The sequence below is a fragment of the Rana temporaria genome, chromosome 1 (assembly GCF_905171775.1).
Source record: "Rana temporaria chromosome 1, aRanTem1.1, whole genome shotgun sequence".
NCBI classification, from domain to species: domain Eukaryota; kingdom Metazoa; phylum Chordata; class Amphibia; order Anura; family Ranidae; genus Rana; species Rana temporaria.
The window spans coordinates 253,991,235-254,010,623 of record NC_053489.1 but is presented as its reverse complement, the minus strand read 5'-3'; positions in this window follow the sequence as shown (position 1 = coordinate 254,010,623).

The window sequence follows — 19,389 nt, the reverse complement described above, 5'->3', positions numbered from 1 at the left end:
CCTTCACCGCTCCTACCCATTGAAAACAATGGGAAACCGCGGCAATACCGCCCGAAATGTACCCTTTATCGGCCGCTAGCAGGGAATAATACCGCACCGCTAGCGGCTGATTCCCGCAGCAATCCCGGCGCCCCAGTCTGAAAGGGCCCTTAGTGTCTCCAGCTAGCATAGCTGGGAAGGCATGTATTGCAATGTCATCTGCATTGCAATACATTCAGTGGAGCCCAGATGAGACATTGGTGGGTCTTCTAGACACTACATGTCCCATTAAAGAGAACCTGTCAACTAAAAATCATCACTTTGGGGATTTTTTTGTCGAAAGGGACTTTTTTTGTGATGGAAAAAAAAATTAAGAACATTTTTTTTTTGATTTTTGATACACATGTTACATATAAACACACATGTCGGGGTGAGAGCATGTCATGTTTAGGCCTAAAATGATTTGTTAAACATAATTTGGCAGAGAAAAGGTTAATACAAGAAAAGATTTTGCTAGTTTTAGACAATTTAGGCTGGCATTGCATGCTATAATAAAGTCTATGATCTACCCGAACACTCAGATCCTTCTTCACTATTTACTCCCCCAGCTGTTCTACTAGTGTGTATAATGCATGCATGTTTTTAGCTCTCAAGTGTATAACTTTACATTTAGCAACATTAAATCTAATTTTCCACAATTAAGTAGTGCATTGAGATAAGCTTGTAAATTGGAGACATCCTGTAAGGGTGTTATTTCACTGCATAGCTTGGTGTCATCTGCAAACACTGAAATTGAACTTTTATTCCCAGACCCAATATCATTTATAAATATGTTATAAAGTAAGGGTCCCAACACTAAACCTTGGGGTACACCACTGATTACCGCTTAGAGAGTATGAATCATCAACTACTACTCTCTGAATAAGGTTTACACATTAGCTGTGTGTAGAAAACTGTGTCAAATGCTTTGGCAAAATCCAAGTATAGCACGTCCACAGCCAATCCTTTGTCTAAGGCCTGGTTCACACTGGTGCGTTTTGACATGCAATTTGGCATGTCAAATCGCATGTCAAAACGGCGGTATTTGCCGCAAATTGCTGGCAATGGTACTGTCCTAATTGGTGCAACGCTGCATCTGCGGCATTGCACCGATTTCAAAAAGTAGTCTCTGTACTACTTTTTGCGATTTCGGCCCGCGATTTACATTGACATCTGTGCAAAAAACTTGCACAGATGTCTCTGAAATCGCAGCCAAAATCGGGACTGACAAGCGGGTGTGAAATCGTGCGAGTTCTGCTGAACTCGCACGGCTTCACTCCCGCAGCCCAGTGTGAACCTAACTTACGTTTTTGTTTACCTCCTATTAAAAAGAAATAAAACTTGTTTGACAACTTCGGTCCTATTTTAATCCATGCTGACTATTGCTTAAAATATTATTTTCTAGCAAAAACCTAAGTATCTTCCCAACTATAGAAGGTAAACTAACCAGTCTGTAGTTACTTGGTAAAGACTATCCAAATACAGGTGTCACATTGGCCATACACTAATCCAGTGGTACCTTGCCAGTCATTAAACAAAATTATAAAAAATGTGTTGGATATGGGAGAACTCAGCTCGCTAGGATCCTTGGGTGTAAGCCATTTGGTACAGGTGCTTTATTCACCTTTATTTTGTCTAAATGTTCCTGGACCGTGTCAATTTTGAGCCATTATGGATCATTTGGGGCTATGTCAATATCATCCCCATTAAGGTAGAGGTTCACCCTAAAAAAGATTTTTTAACACTAGAGGCAGCATAGTAAGGGCATATACTTTTGGCAAGTTTTTTTTTTTTTTTCCTCCGTACTTACCTTTATATTCTGATTTGGTCCAGGGCTTCCGCGTTCTGATGACTCCGGGACTGGGCGTTCCTATCCCTGCCTCAGGCTTCCGATGCTTGCGGGACTGGGCGTTCCTATCCTTTCATTGGATGATTGACGGCTTGTGAAACAGGTGACCTGTCGCACAACGCGCGTCACCAGATTTCAGGAAATATCCGAGATAAGAGTCGGCACTATACGGCGCCTGCGCCTGCCGTGTAGAGCTGACTGCGCAGGCGCCGTATAGTCCCGACTTGCAGCTCGGCTATTTCCCGACATCTGGTGACGCGCGTTGTGCGACAGGTCATCTGTTTCACAAGCCGTCAATCATCCAACGAAAGGATAGGAACGCCCAGTCCTGCAGAAAAACAGATTATAAAGGTATGTACAGAGAAAAAAAAAAAATATGCCGAATGTAAATGCCCTTACTATGCTGCATCTAATGTGTGTAAAATATATATATATATATATATTTTTTTGGGTGAACCCCCGCTTTAAGGACTTGAGCTTCCCATTTCCCTTTGTATACACGTAGCTGAAAAAGGTATTTAATAAATGTGCATTCATTGTTTAAGCAGTTGGTGATAGCTAATCAGTCCCTGACTGTCTATTTTCAGAATAGCATATTTAATGGAAGAGTTTATTTCTATTTTTTTAAATGATTGTGCTGAGGTTTATACTGTATGTGCAATTAACACATATGTTGTGGGTACAAGGGCTGTGGGTTATTATTATTATTATACAAGATTTATATAGCTCCAACGGTTTGCGCAGTGCTTTATAACATTAGGGCAGACAGTAGAGTTACAATATAATTAAAGCGGGAGTTCACCCAAATTTTTTTTTTTAACATTAGATTGGGCCTAATTACGGGAAGCAGAATCGGGTGTTTTGGTTAAAATCAATGCAGTACTTACCTTTTTTGAGATAGATGTTCTCCCGCCGCTTCCGGGTATGGTCTTCGGGACTGGGCATTCCTATTTGATTGACAGCCTTCCGACGGTCGCATACAGCGCGTCACGAGTTGCCGAACGTTGGTGCGGCGCTATACGGCGCCTGCGCACCAACGTTCGGCTACTTTCGGAAACTGGTGACGCGCTGTATGCGACGGTCGGAAGGCTGTCAATCAAGTAGGAACGCCCAGTCCCGCAGCCCATACCCGGAAGCCGCGGGAGAACATCTATCTCAAAAAAGGTAAGTACTGCATTGATTTTAACCAAAACACCCGATTCTGCTTCCCGTAATTAGGCCCATTTTAAGGTTAAAAATTGAGTTTTTGGGTGAACCTCCACTTTAAGTACAGGAGGAATCAGAGGTCCCTGCTCGTTAGAGCTTACAATCTAAGAGGGAGGGTCAAGTGATACAAAATAGAATAACTGTGGGTGATGAGATGATGAAAAAAATAAAAGTACAGATGTTATGTGAAGGCAGGATAGGGTTCTCTTAAAGCGGAGGTTCACTCTAAAAAACAACTTTCTACCATGCCATCCAGCATACTAGCATCAGCTACAGTATGCCTTTATTTATTTTTTTGCGTGGTACTCACAGTTTAATCCATTAGTTTCGTTTTAGACTCCCGCGTTCCTATGAAGAGGGGAACATGATTGACGGCCGGCTATGGCGCGTCACGCTTCCCGAAAATAGCCGGAGTAGGACTCGGCTCTTCACGGCGCTATACGGCGCCTGCGCACAGACTAGGAGCTGACTGCGCAGGCGCCGTGAAGAGCCAAGTCCTATTTCGGCTATTTTCGGGAAGCGTGACGCGCCATAGCCGGCCGTCAATCATGTTCCCCTCTTCATATGAATGCCTACTCCCCGCGGGAGTCTGAAACGTAACTAATGGATTAAACTGTGAGTACAGCGAAAAAATAAAAAATAAAGGCATACTGTAGCTGACGCTAGTATGCTGGATGACATGGTAGACAACATTTTTTTTTTTTTCAGGGTGAACCCCCGCTTTAAGAGGATGGTTTTTAGGGATTGCCTAAAAGCAAACAGAGTAGGAGATAATCGGACAGAATGTGGTAGGAAGTATGTGTTCCTTATATAGAGATAATAGGCTCAGGTGTTTTTAACTATGAGTCAATTCCCTCCCATTGTTAGCAAAATCTGACAATCCTTGTGGCACGCTACTTACTCTGCTAGGGATGTCCAAACATGCCCCAGGTTTTTTACAATCCTAGTAATGCCCCTGCTGTAAGGAGAAGCTTTAGTAAAAAAAGGTGTAAGGGGCCTTTGTCTAATATACTATAGTATAGTTACATACAGTACTTTATTGTGGAATAAAACAAACTGCTGTAAAATGCATTTTACAGGTATATTATTGGGTTAACATCTACCCAAAATACAAATTTTATTAAAAAAACTTTTGTGAAAATAAAAAAACATTGCAGTTCACATTAAAGTAAGGAGACCAGATTTTTTTAAATGAAATCCAGGGAATTTTTTTTTTTTACTAGTAATGACGGCAATCAGCGACTCTCTGCCTGTCGCCGCCTTACAGCCTGTCAAGTCTTACTCTCCGGCCCCGGCTACTACTGGGTGGGGAGCAGAGGAAGATCACTCCGGTAGGGGAGGCAAGAAGATAAGCAGGCAGGCAGCTGGCCGGGACTTGAGCCAAGGCAGAAGAACATGCGAGCAGAGCTGAATGGGCATGCGCCTGAAACTGAAGAAATATTCCCTCCGCTCCGACCAGCACATGATCAGAAAGGGGCACAGATAATGTAAAAAAATACACCCCCTAAGCTAGTAAGAGCGGAGGTGTAATTCCGATTTTTTTAAATTTAATTCTGCACTGACTGGGCCAGATCCACATAGAAATAGATCGGCGCAGCGTATCAGAGATACGCTAAGCCGCCGTATCTTACCTGGCGTAATTTTGAATCCTTGAAGATTTCGCGCCGTAAGTTACGGCGGCGTAGTGTATCTTTGGCGGTGAGATTCAAATCGGCGATTAGGGGGCGTGTTTCATTTAAACGAAGCACGTCCCCGCGCCGAATGAACTGCGCATGCTCCATTTCTAAATTTCCCGCAGTGCATTGCGCTAAATGACGTCGCAACAACGTCATTTTTTTTAACTTAGACGTGAATTACGTCCTTTCCGATTCACAGACCATTTACGCAAAAAAAAATCAAATTTCGATGCGGGAACGACGGCCATACTTAACATGGCAAGTCTAACTATACGCCGCAAAATACCGGCTTTAACTATACGCCGGAAAAAGCCGACTAGAGACGCTGTAAAAAAATGCACCGGCCACTCGTACGTTCGTGGATCGACGAAAATAGCTAATTTGCATACCCGACGCGGAAAACGACGTGACCGCCACCCAGCGGACGCCGAAGTATTGCATCTTAGATCCGAAAGGCGTACAAGGACGTATACCTGTCGGATCTAACCCAGATGCCGTCGTATCTTGGTTTGAGGATTCAGTAGATACGCCGGCGTACTCTGTCTGTGGATCTGCCCCACTGTTTTTGAAATTGCCCCAGCCCCTGTTCATATCCATCCAATCCGGGGACAAAACCGGGGACAGACTTGGTCTGGGGACAGTGTCCTCAATCCGGGGACTGTTCCCAGAAACCTGGGATGTCTGGTCACCCTTTATTAAAGGGGTTGTAAAGGTTCATTTTTTTTTCTAAATAGGTTCCTTTAAGCTAGTGCATTGTTGGTTCACTTACCTTTTCCTTCCATTTCCCGTCTAAATGTTTGTTTTCTTTGTTTTCTTTGTCTGAGTTTCTCACTTCCTGTTCCCCCTCAGTAAGCTGTTCTGGCTGACTAACCACCGCTCGGATGATGGGGGCAAGCTTACTGAGGAGAAACAGGAAGTGAGAAATTCAGACAAAGAAAGAAAACATTTAGAAGGGAAATCGAAGGAAAAGGTAAGTGAACCAACAATGCACTAGCTTAAAGCAACCTATTTAGAAAATAAAAAACAAACCTTTACAACCCCTCTTAGTTCCAGGCCATCATTCCTACTGAATCTATCATGAAAAAACATAGAAAGAAAGATTTGCAGAGACTTACAGAGCATACCAGAATTTTAATTAATTTAATAAACTGAGATCAATTGTGGAAATTTCCAGATGGGCAGACCATGGGACTAACTATTTCTTCAGTAAATAATTCATTGTTTTTGGTGCCTGATAACATTTCTGAAGATAAGCAGTGAGCCATTTTATACATTCACATAAATTGTGAATCTTCAAAAGGAGGTAATTCCACAGTCTAATGCTGCGTACACACAATCGGACATTCCGACAACAAAACCGTGTATTTTTTTCTGACGGGTGTTGGCTCAAATGTGTCTTGCATACACACGGTCGCACAAATAATGTCGGAAATTCCGATCGCCAAGAACGCGGTCACGAACAACACGTACGACGGCACTGTAAAAGGGAAATTCAATACCAAGCGCGCCACCCTTTGGGCTCCTTCTGCTAATCTCGTGTTAGTAGAAGTTTGGTGAGAGACCATTCGCGCTTTTCAGCTTTGTGCTTTTCAGTCCGATACTGCTCTTCAGTTTGTGCATGTGGGTTCGTATCTGTGTGAATATCAGCAGCAAAACAACTTTATTATTCTAGCATTATAAAGAAGAAGAGAATGCGCTGCATTAAAACGTTTAAAAATTTGCAACGTGACGAATGTGCTATCTCCATTACGAACACTAGTTTTACCAGACAGAGCGCTTCCGTCTCATACTTGCTTCAGAGCATGCGTGGAATTTTGTGCGTCGGAATTGTCTACACACGCTCGGAATTTACGAGAACGGATTTTGTTGTCGGAAAATTTGAGAACCAATTCTTGTTTATATTAACATGAACTTGGACCTATGTTGCCTAATGCCGCGTACACACGATCAGAATTTCCGACAACAAATGTTCAATGGGAGCTTGTTGTCCGATGGAGCCAACACACGTTTGGAATTTCCGACAACAAGCTCCCATTGAACATTTGTTGTCGGAAATTCCGATCGTGTGTACGCGGCATTAGGCAACATAGGTCCAAGTTCATGTAAACTCCTATACTTTAGGATTGTTAGATATCTTGCCTCATGAAAAGGACCACCATGCAGACATAGGATAGGAACCATGGACCAGATTCATAAAAGAGATACGACGGCGTATCTCCTAATACGCCGTCGTATCTCTGAGATACGATTGTCGTATCTATGCGCCTGATTCATAGAATCAGGTTACGCATAGATATCCCTAAGATCCGACAGGTGTAAGTGACTTACACGGGCGGATCTTAGGCTGCAATTCTAGGCCGGCCGCTAGGTGGCGATTCCATTGCGGTCGGCGTAGAATATGCAAATGACTAGTTACGCCGATTCACGAATGTACGCTTTGCCCGTCGCTGTAAATTTACGTAGTTTCCGTAGAGATACGCGGCGTAAAACTAAACCTGCCCTCTAGGTGGTCTAGCCAATGTTAAGTATGGCCGTTGTTCCCGCATCGAAATTTGAAATTTCACGTCGTTTGCGTAAGTTGTCCGTGAATGCCGCTGGACGCCATTTACGTTAACGTCGAAACCAATGACGTCCTTGCGACGTCATTTAGCGCAATGCACATCGGGAAATTTTAGGGACGGAGCATGCGAAGTACGTTCGGCGCAGGAACGCGCCTAATTTAAATGGTCCCCGCCCCATTTGAATTAGGCGGGCTTGCGCCGGGCGGATTTACGCTACGCCGCCGCAAGTTTACAGGCAAGTGCTTTTTGAATCAAGCACTTACGCTGAAAACTTGCGGCGGTGTAACGTAAATGGGATACGTTACGCCGCCGCAGCGTAGGGCAATTCTATGTGAATCTGGCCCCATGTACAAAGGCATCTTTGGTTTAGGCAATTGATTTGTTTTGAATGAAAAATATTTTCTGTGGAGGTTGTCTATTTCAAGTTTCTGAGAATATGAATGTAAGAGAGTATCTGTTTTGTAATACTTGTATACAGGACAGTATGCAATGCAAAAAAAGTTCTCTAGTCGGTTGTGGTTTTAGCCTTTTAACGCCATATTCAGTAGGGTTTATAGATTTTTATTTTTACTCTAATTGAAAGCATCTTCTATAACATACATTTATTTTTCAAGGTAACCAAGTATAACAATGCAGTTTTTTAATTGTTTCTACAATAGAACAGCTTCTGCCACCATATTGGATGTGTCATTGTTTAGCACAAATGATTTACCTGGATTGGGGTGCACAAGAACAGAAGAAGAGATGCACATTTCACATGTTGCTTTGTGAGAGTAGCAATGAGAATTATTTCTGGAAAGTCTTTGATAAAATATCTAAAAAATACCGAAGCCATAAGTGGCAGGTGCAGAATTGTGGAGAAATTACTTGAGACAAAGAGATTTTTTCTAATGAAATGCCAAGTACAATACATTTAACAGAGTCCTTTTTAATGAACAAAAAAACGGAAAATTGTATACTCACCTTTCCGTAATTTTCCTTTCCTGACGCATCTTCATGGCAGCACACACTGGGTTGTGACTCCGCCCCCACAACCTGACAGGATTGGTTAGCTATAAATTCGAAGAGGAGACACCCGGCATCATTCTCCGTAAATATCATCATCATTGAACAACAGGGTGGGCAGTTGTGTGCTGCCATGAAGATGCGTCAGGAAAGGAAAATTACGGAAAGGTGAGTATACAATTTTCCGTTTTCCTGACGCATTCATGGCAGCACACACTGGGAAATAACTCGCTAGTCGGGCGGGTTCAATGCAAAATTATTTTATTTCCTATAGAGCCGAAGAATTGGCCCTGAAGATAGATCTGCCAAACTCGGAGGTTGCCAACAGAGCGGCATCCACTCTGTAGTGGGTGATAAAGGTATGCCTGGAAGACCAGGTTGCTGCTCTGCAGATGGTCTCTGAAGAGACTCCACAATATGCTGCCCAAGAGGTAGCCACTGCCCTAGTTGAATGCGCTTTGATGCCTTCTGGGATCTCCAGCTGTTGAGTGGAATATGCTTTCTCGATGGCCTTAACTAGCCAAGAGGCGATGGTTCGAGAGGAGGCTGCCTGACCTCGTCTGGCTCCGTGAGGTATGATCAGGAGAGCGTCTGTTGACCGAAGGTGGATAGTGGCTGATAGGTAGTTAGAAATTGCAGACTTAATGTCCAAGGCATGCGGTTCACCATCTTCGTTAGAAAGGCATGGCAAGACGATGTCCTGGCCGTAATGGAAGGCTGAAGTAACCTTGGGAAGGAAGCGATCCGAAGGCCTTAGTACCACTCTGTCGGGCAGGAAAACTAAGTATGGTTCCTTTGACATGAGAGCTTGCAACTCCGACACTCTCCTAGCTGAAGCAATGGCAATGAGGAAGGATAATTTTAGGGTCAGGTCCCACAAGGAGATTGAGTTGAGTGGGAAGAAGGGAGGATTGGACAACGCCTCCAGAACTACTGAAAGATCCCAAGCCGGAAAGGATGGTCTCCTGGGCGGCCTAATTTTAATGCATGCCTTCATGAACTGAATTATCAAGGGGTGCAGGGCCCATCTAGTGCCCGTTTTGGCAGACAGAGCGGAGATCTGTACCTTCAGGGTGCTTGAGCTCAGACCTTTGTCGATTCCTATTTGCAGAAATTCTAGGATTTGATAAGGATCCGGCGAGACGTGATTCCAACCTTTGAGTTGCGCCAAGTGGGCGAATCTTTCCCAGACTCTGGTGTAGACAGAGTTCGTGGTGACCTTCCTGGCCTGCATCAAGGTTGCTATAACTGCCTGGGAACATCCCTGTTCTCTAAGCCTAGCCCTCTCAACCTCCAGGCTGTCAAGTGGAGTCTGTCCGGAGCCGGATGGAGGAGCTGACCTTGGTGAAGGAGGTCTGCTGAGACCGATAGGTGGATAGGAGGTCGGGTATTGAGTTGCAGTAGAGTCGTGAACCACGATCTCCTCGGCCAGAATGGTATTACCGCGATCACTGTGACTGATGACCTTCGGAGCCGAGATAGAAACCTTGCTATCAAGGGAGTTGGGGGGAAGATGTACCCCAGACTGAAGTCCCATGGATGAAGAAGGCAATCTGTCCCTTCTGCTGTCGGAAAGGGAACTCTGGAAAGGAACTTCACGCATTTGGCATTTGCTGGTGTTGCAGCCAGGTCGATCTCTGGAGTCCCCCATGCCTCCGTCAGAATGGAGAATTCCCGGAGGTTCAGAGACCACTCGTTGTTTGAACGAAGTTCCCTGCTCAGGAAGTCGGCTAGCGTGTTCTGTGCCGCTGGAACGTAAACTGCCCTCAGGTCTAATAGATGAGCCTGTGCCCATTCCATTATGGGGTGAACCTCCTCTAATAGAGTGTGGCTCCGGGTACCGCCCTGTCTCTGGACATAGGCTACCGCCACCCTGTTGTCCATCCGAATTAAAGCGGTCTTCCCTTGTAGCAGAGGCGCGAAGGCTAAGAGTGCCTGGAACGCAGCTCGGAGCTCTAAAATGTTCGAAACTGTGCCCCGAGCAGGGAAGTGCCACGGTCCCTGGGCTGTCTGGTCCCGGTAGTGAGCTCCCCAGCCCTTCTCGCTGGCATCCGAGGTCACGATCTCTGGACTCGGAGGAACTATAGGTCTGGATCTCCTGAGGTTGGGAGGATATGTCCACCACACAAGAGCGTGCTTCACTTGAGTGGGGATTCTGATGCGTTGGTGCATTGAAACTCCATCCCACTGTCTTAGAAAGGAGTTCTGGAAGGCTCTCATGTTCCACTGGGACCACTGCATCATGGGAATAGTTGAGGACATTGAGCCCAGTACGCTGAGGCAGGTTCTGGCTGACGCGAGTTTGGAGGACAGTAGATTCCCTATCTTCTGAACTAGAGGTTCCACCTTCTCCAGGGGCAGCTGTACCTTGTTCTGTTTGGTGTCCAACTCTGCCCCAAGGAATATCATCACCTGTGAGGGTTGAAGGCTGCTCTTCCGCCAATTGATCAGCCAGCCGAAATTCTGAAGGGTAGAGACCAGGATCTCCCGCTGGAGGAGCAGAGTCTCCTGGCTCGCTGCTAAGAGCAAGATGTCGTCCAGATAGTGATGCACGCGAAGTCCCCTTTCCCTGAGGAGAGCTATGAGAGGTAGGAGGACCTTTGTGAACGTTCTGGGTGCCGAAGAGATGCCGAACGGTAGGCATCGGAATTGGAAGTGCTGTTGGCTGATGGAAAAGCGTAGAAACTTCTGGAACGCCGGATGGATTGGCACATGGAGGTAGGCGTCGGAAAGATCCACCGACAGCATCCAATCCCCTAGATTCACTGCCAGAAGGATAGACTGGAGACTTTCCATTTTGAAAGCTTCTATCTGAATTCTCCTGTTGAGACGTTTGAGGTCCAGAACGGGCCGAAGGTCCCCTGACTTCTTTCGGACCAAAAATAGAGGGGAATAGAATCCCCTGCCCCTTTGGTGCGAAGGAACTTCTATGATTGCTCCCTTCAGAATCAGCTCTGAAATATACTGAACGAGAAGCTTCTTTTTGTCCGGAGAAGATGGAATCTTGGTGGGTTGGAAGACGGTGTGAGGCAATGCCCCCATGAAGTTCCACTTGTGACCCTGACTGATCGTAGAAAGAGTCCATGGGTCCTTTATGTGCTCTGACCACACTTGTGAAAAAGCCCTGAGCCTGGCGCCCACCTGAGCTGGGTGGGCAGGCAAAGCTTCAAAAGGACTTTGGTTGGTCCCCCGCGGTGACGGGCTTGGTCTTCTGAGCCCTTGCAAAGGGAGGGCGAGTAGTTCTCCAATCTCTCCTAAACTCCCTGCCGGGGCGATAGGTTCTGGCCTCCCTGTATCTCTCAGGCAGATTGCGCCTGAAGGTAGGATTCCTCTGAGGCTTGGGTCTCCTGTCCGATGGAATAAGCCCCGACTTTCCTCCAGTGACCTTAGAGATCGCTGAGTCCAATTTAGCGCCGAACAGGTTTGCGCCATCGTATGGTATCTTGCACCAATTTGACTTTGATGTTGTGTCAGCGACCCAGGGTTTCAACCATAAGGCTCTGCGGGCCATCACTGAGGCTAACATGGATCTAGCCGAGGAGCGAATCGCGTCTACTGAAGCCCCCGCCACAAAGTCGCCCGCCAGTCTGATTTCCTGTAAAGTGGAAATCACCTCCCCCTGATTGGTACCTTCCAGGAGGGCCTTTTCAGCATTGGCTGCCCATGTGGAAATGGCTCTGGCGACAGCTGCCGTGGTAATGGCTGGTCTGCATGCTCCCCCTGCCGTAGAGTATGCCTTTTTTAGCTCCAAATCAATCTTGCGGTCAAGGACATCTCGGAACGAGACTGCGTCTTCTATAGGCAGCGTGACATGTCTGGCGAGCCGCATTAGGGATGAATCAACGATGGGGGCGTTGATGAGGGGGGAAACTTTAGACTCCTTCAGCGGGTATAACTTAGCTAGTTTATTGGACAAACCAGGCCGCTTGTCTGGTTTTTCCCACTCGTCTTTGGATGAGGTCCTCCAATTCCTCAATGAAGGGGAACAGTTCGGGGTCCCTTCTTAATTCTGGGAAGTATTTCCCAACCTTCGGGGGATCCGCTACGGGTTCTTCCCAGCCAATGGCCTCCTTCACTGAGCGTGCAAAGGGTTCGACCAAGCTAAAATCAAACCCTGATATCATCTCCTGTTCCTCAGGATCGGGAAGGGTTCCTGGTAGCTGGACATACGGACTAAAGGCCGAAGAGGTTCCCGGAGTGGGGTCATCGCAGGCTAGAGGGGCCACCGCCCAGGCTGCTTCCTGTGCCGGCTCTCTTGGACGGTCAGAAGAGGCTCTAACATCCATCTCCCTTTCCTTCGTTGCTTCATTAAAGCAAGAGTGACAGGCTAGCTTCCCTGGCATTGCAGTAGCACCGCATACCCAGCAGGCGTTTGCTGCAGGACGGGCATGATAATGTTCACGGTGCGATGAGGGAGACCGTCTGCGGTGGGACCGGCTGCGACGGGAACGGCTGTGGCGTGATCGGCTATGCCTTGATCGGTGGTAACGGGAGGATGATCTTGACCGACTCTTGTGAGACCTTCTGCTTGATACATGCCTGGATCTCTCCCTGCGCCGTGGGCTTGCGTCTCTAGGCCTGGTGGGACTGCAAAAAAAAGGCAGTGTTCAGTGGCCGGCTCTCTTTTTTTTTCTCTTCAGTACTTACCCGTCAAATGATGGCCTCCATACCTCGTTTGTTGGTAGTGGTCTGCTAGGGCAGTGGGCTCCATGGAGAAGACAGCAGCAGATATGGGAGCTGGAAAGCAAAGAAATAGTTAAAGAGGTGAAAAAAAGATAAAATGAGGTGAGCCTAGCAGAGGAGAAGAGCTAGGTACCTTGCAGGAAAAAATTCCAGGAAAAACGGCAGAGCAGCAGCTGGGAAAAGGAAAAAACAAAAAAATGACATTTTTTTAAATTTGGCGCCGCCGTCGCGGCGCTGATGACGTCATCGCGCATGCGCAGTAGCGCCGCGCGCGTCCCGACGCCATTTTGGATGAGGGCGAGGGAGTCTGCTGCATCATCAAAGTGCTGCGCTCATTGTAGAGCAGACAGGGAGCGCGGTGAGTGGGGAAGAAGCATGGGACAACACAGCCCAGCAAGCCTGCAGGCAAAACAAAAGGTAGAAACTTCCCAAAAAGGTTTTAATAGGCGCATATATGTATACTAACAGGCACAGCTAATAGGCATATATATATATATATATATATATATATATATAAAGGCATATAAATAGTGAAAAAAGGCACACAGAAGGCATCTAGCCAAATACCTGGGAAAAGAGGGAGACCCACTGCCAGAGTTCTAAGCTCATTTAGAGCCTGTGAATGCCAGGAAATTTTGCCGGGATTTAGCCCCTGAGACCACCAGAGCGGGGATCCCCCCATATAGCTCTATTAGAGACTGTACAGGGGGGACTTCCAAACAGGAGAGGCTGAACCTGCTGGGGCGATAGCGGTAGGAGGCAAGCTGTACGTCCACGTCCTGTTCAGGTGAGGATAAAAAAGAGAATGATGCCGGGTGTCTCCTCTTCGAATTTATAGCTAACCAATCCTGTCAGGTTGTGGGGGCGGAGTCACAACCCAGTGTGTGCTGCCATGAATGCGTCAGGAAAAAGAGATTTTTGTTTTGCTCATGATCTGTTGTGAAATCCTTTTTCATGAAAGCATATGGCACTGCTACAATAGGGAAATTGGGATCCTAAAAAGTGTCATTACTAAAATGTTGAAAAGTGGTGTGAGCAGTACATAGTGCTGAAGCATAATCAGATATTTTAATTACCATTTTGTGTATAGAATGAAGCCTTTCCTTTACTGGGCAAATACTATATTGCAAGCGACTTGTAGATCAAGGGCCAGATTCACAAAGAATGGCTTAAGTTTAGGCGGGTACCGTATTAGAGAGGCGGGTACCGTATTCACAAAGAACATGCGCCCTAAGTTACGGCGGCATAGCGTAAATGGGCCAGCGTAAGCCCGCCTAATTCAAAGTAGGCTGGTAGGGGGCGTGTTGTATGGAAATGAATCGTGACCCCACGTAAATGACACACCTAACGAACGGCGCATGCGCGCGCATGCTCAGTATCACGTCGAATTTTCTCCCTAAGTTACGCCGGCTCAATGCTTAGTCCACGTGAACGTAACCTATGCCCATCCCCATTCTCGTACGACTTACGAAAATGACGTAAAATACTACGCTGTTCCGACGTCCATACCTTAACATGACTTAACGCTGCTTTATGAGGAGTAAAGTTACGCCGGTGGTATGCCTTACGGAAACACCTTTTTTTAATACGCCGGGCGCAAGTACGTTCGTGAATCAGCGTATGTAGCTCATTTGCATACTCGACATGGAAATATACGGAAGCGCCCCTAGCGGCCAGCGTAAATATGCACCTAAGATACGACGGCGTAAGAGACTTACGTCAGTCGTATCTTAGACAAATTCTGGCGTATCTGATTCTTTGAATCAAGCGCCGAGATACGACGCCTCACATTCGGACTTACGACGGCGTATCTGGAGTCTTTTGTGAATCTGGAGTCCTTTGTGAATCTGGCCCCTAGTTTATAGTGGATCCTAGCAGAACTAGGTAAATAGAAAATAGTCTTTAGGTAATAACTTCAAGAGGAATTTCAGTCAAAGAGAAAAAAAACCCTGCAGCAGTCACAGATATACTAGATGAGATTTAGGGAGTACATTTTTAAGCATATGGAATGATTTATTAGTACAGCACTCTCCTGTGCTGTGAGAGCGGCCATCCTAAGTATGGGCAAATGAAGCCAGCACCTGTTTCTTCTGGGATATGGATGACACACACAACATACCTTGCCAGTAGATGCACCTTTTTAATCTTCCTCGCTGTGCCCTTTGAAAGCTAATCACTGGATCAAACAGTCCCAGTTTGCTCTTTCTCCCATGTACAGGTGGCTCTGGAAACGCCCCTCTGCCCTCTCAAACATTGATCCTGGACTTCTGGACATGCCCCTGCCCTCTTTCTCTGCCCTCCTCCACACTCTCAAGCATATATCCTAAATCTCTGGACACACCTCCTGCCCTCCTTCTTTACCCTCCTTCACACGCTCTGGACATGCCTCCCACCCTCCTTCTTCACCCTTCTCCACACTCTCTAGCATTGATCCTAAACCTCTGGACACACCTCCTATCCTCCTTCTCCACCCTCTAACATACTCTTGAGCATTAATCATGAATCTATGGACACACCTCTTCACCCAATTTCTATCTCCTCCTCTGCCCATTCAAGCACCGAACTCTGATGCCATGTACACACGACCGTTTTTCGGGTTCTAAAAAATTACGTTTTTAAGGGTCTAGAAAAAACAAAGTTTTTTTCAACCTGATCATTAAAACGGCCTTGCCTACACACGGTCGTGAACAAAAAAATGCTCTAGCAAAGCGTGGTGACGTACAACACGTACGACGGGACTATAAAGGGGAAGTTTTGTTCGGATGGCGCCACCCTTTGGGCTGCTTTAGCTGATTTTGTGTTAGTAAAAGAAGATTTGCGCTTTTCTGTCTGTTACAGCGTGATGAATGTGCTTACTCCATTACGAATGGTAGTTTTACCAGAACAATCGCTCCCGTCTCATAACTTGCTTCTGAGCATGCGCAGATTTTTCACGTTGTTGAAGCCCATACACGACCATTTTTTACAACCTTAAAAACGACAAAATTAAAAACGTAGTGAAAAAATAGAGCATGTTTGAAAAAAAAATTGGCCATTTTTTAGAACCCGAGAAATGCTCTGAAGCTCACACGCGATCGTTTTTAATAACCCGAAAAACTGTGAATTCTAACAAGGATATCCCAGAAATCAATAGGAGCAAGCACTACATCATTCCCCTAGGCGATCAGTGCAGAAAAGTACAGCAGGAAAATTCAAAGAAAGGTATGTAGAGAGCCCAAATTAATATTTTTGTACTATCCAATAGTGTTATAGGAGGGGGAAAGGATTCCAACCACAAGAACTTAAGAAATATTCCGAAGATCTGCTTTAAGAATCTAGAATTCTGCTGGTATAAGAAAGAGGCCAGGACAAAAAAAAAAACGAAAAACCCGACTTAACCTGGGTAACATTGGCTAATTTCATATGCAATGGTCAGTCCTGCAGCAAAATGTAAAGCAAACCCAATGTAGCTAAAATAGTGCCAAAGAAAAAACTGCCATGATCAAAATAATTTTTCTGAGCGATGCAAAAGAAGGGAAGTGGGTAACCTGGCAATGCATTAAGCTTGCTATACCTAAATACTCAGCAGGTCAGAAAAGAAGCACGTACCTTGCACATACTACAGGAGGCTGAAGCATCATTTCTCTGCAGTGCGACTTGTATAGGTTCTAACGTCTCCATTGGGAATGTGGATTTAGAAGATGGTTTGGCAAATTGAGCAGGGCTATAAACTACAGTAATAAAATATAATGCTCAGAGGTATTACTATAAATCACAGGGCCCCATAGCAAAACTTAGTAAGACACCATAATAGAAAAAAATACAGTTACTCTACAGCAGCATAACTATTATTCAAGTAGCCATTTGACAGTGGGACTGAACTACAAATTACATGTACTATTTGTCAACGTTGGTGGTCAGTATCACTATCTTCATTACGTTTATGGTCATTATTTTCTTGGTGGTCAATGTTATTGCCCCTATTACATTGATAGCCAGTCTAGATCCCTAATTTACAATGGTGGTCAGTGTCATTACCCCCATTACATTGATGATTTACATGTCAGTGCTGCCTTTACACTGGTAGTCACAGTCATAGCCCCATTTACATTGATGGTCAATGTTGATGGCCTGCTACATTGGTGAGCAATGTTGATGCCCCCATTATACTGCTGTTCAATGTGATGTCCCCTGTTATATTTGAGGCCAGTGTAAATGGTGGTCAGTGGCAAAATGTACATACTTAGGCAAAGCCTAGAATAACATTCCAGCATAATGGGTGTAGAGTGGAAGAGAACTATCTGTCTTTCTAGCTGAGGCACTCACAGTAAAAAACTTCTGCTCCTTCACTACTGTTGCTGAAGGAACAGGAAGGCTTGTGCGTACAGTTTGCCTCTTGGTTGTGCTGGTACTATTCTTGCACAGGCAGGCGGTCCAATCCGCAATAAAGAAGTGTGTTCTTTTAAGCCAATGCATGCAATTCAAATAGGGAGGGAGGCTTTCCTATGGGCATTAGATATAAACAAAAATTCTAATTAAACCCTAACTTGCCCTGAGCTAAGCAAGTCTTCCCTTTCCCCAGGTCACATAGCAACTTTATAAACTGCTATGATGGTAGTTATGCTACTGATAATGCTTGCGGAATGCAAAAATAGGGAGCTGTTTTTAAATAAAAAGATTAATAAAATGGTGTGAACTTTATTGGTATTAAATGTTCTGCAAAACAGTACAGCAAAAAAATAAAAGTAAATCATTTTTAGATATTTAAAGACAATAAGAATAATAAGAATTATTAATAACGTACACTAATCGACAAGGAAAAACGTGTGTTTATGCATACTGAAATTCCAATATGATTAAGATTTTATAATTAAAAAACAAATAAAACTTACTAGCATTTATTGTTGTAAGCAGAATAAATTATATAATGATGCATATACTATAAATCAATATATCATATATGATCAAGCACTGCTAAAGAGTTTAATTTCAAGGCAGATTGCACCATTGCAAGTAAATGCTGGGGACTGCAAGATAACAGCACACAATCTCATCATTTGCATTCACCTGTACTAAGGAACACAGCAGGGGCACTACTGAGAAGGTTCAGATTTGCTAGAGCTACACAGCCAATTTTTAATAGCTCAGTTTCATTACTAAAATCAGTAGCAATGAACCGCAAACTGTTACGGCCGATCACTGAACGGACTGAATATATGGCTCCCTAACGTATAAGCTACACAGGTAACTTATAGTAGCATGATGCAGAAATCAATCACACGCGACTGGAGCATTGTGAAATCAAGTAAGATTACTCACGACGACATGCCGTTTGTGTAGTTTACATAGTAGGAAGTCATTTGTTCTTTTCATTTAGTGATTGATCGCTAGCAATTTCAGTCGCGTGACTAAAATTTGCAAACTAAAAGATGGGTGAATTTGGGAAAGTCTGGAGTGAAGTCGATTAGCGTGGCCTATTTTCAAACATCTCTGCGGTCTTTACACATAAAGCAGATCATTCTAGTAATAGGAGAGCAAAGAAGCAGACCTTCTTTCTGAAAATCACTCCCCCGATTTCAATATTATTTCCAACCTCCATGTCTTCAGTCTCCAATCTATTAAAGAGGACATTAATCACCAGTGGAGAGCCCTTATCTCAGTTGCATTGGCTCATCCGGCAGCCTAAATTCTTCACCATCACGTGACTGTCTCAGTCACTCTTTTTAGAGATATGAAGCATACTTGATGAATAAATCAATGTGACAATAAAGAAAATGATAATGGAATGAAATGTTTCAAGGTTTAGTAAAGATTCAATATTTATTACTAAATGACTTTGAAGTGCAATAAAATCAATTGTGCTACTCTAAAACAAGATTGGCCAAGGGGGAAGTTAATAATTAAAAAAGTATACTTGATATAATGGTGTTCAGTTCCAGTTCATTTTCATTATAGGCAGAAATCATGAACATTCTGTGTTGATTAATGAGTATTGAGCATAGGCTCCATGTTTTATATAAGAAGCAATTGATGTATTGTCAGAAGTGTTGAATATATAAAGTGACAGTCTAAGTACGTTGCCAGCCATGATCTCACACTGGATGGTAAAACCTAGGCTTTTGTCACCTATGGCATCGTTTTGGCAGTCATAACCCAAAGGTAGGGGAAGGCTGCCAATGGGGTCAATATCCTTAAGACCTGTCTTGATTTTTACTAATGAGGGAAGTATTGAGAGAGTGGGAAAACCTTATAATCATTACTATCCTGCAGATATGTAAAGCTGCTGAACCAGTACTGCTGATACCCTTCCAGCCATTCCTGTAATCATTATATAACAGTATGTAATATAGCTGATAGCACTGTTTTATAAGCAGCCCAAAGCTTAATGTACCTCAGGACAGAAGCACAAGCT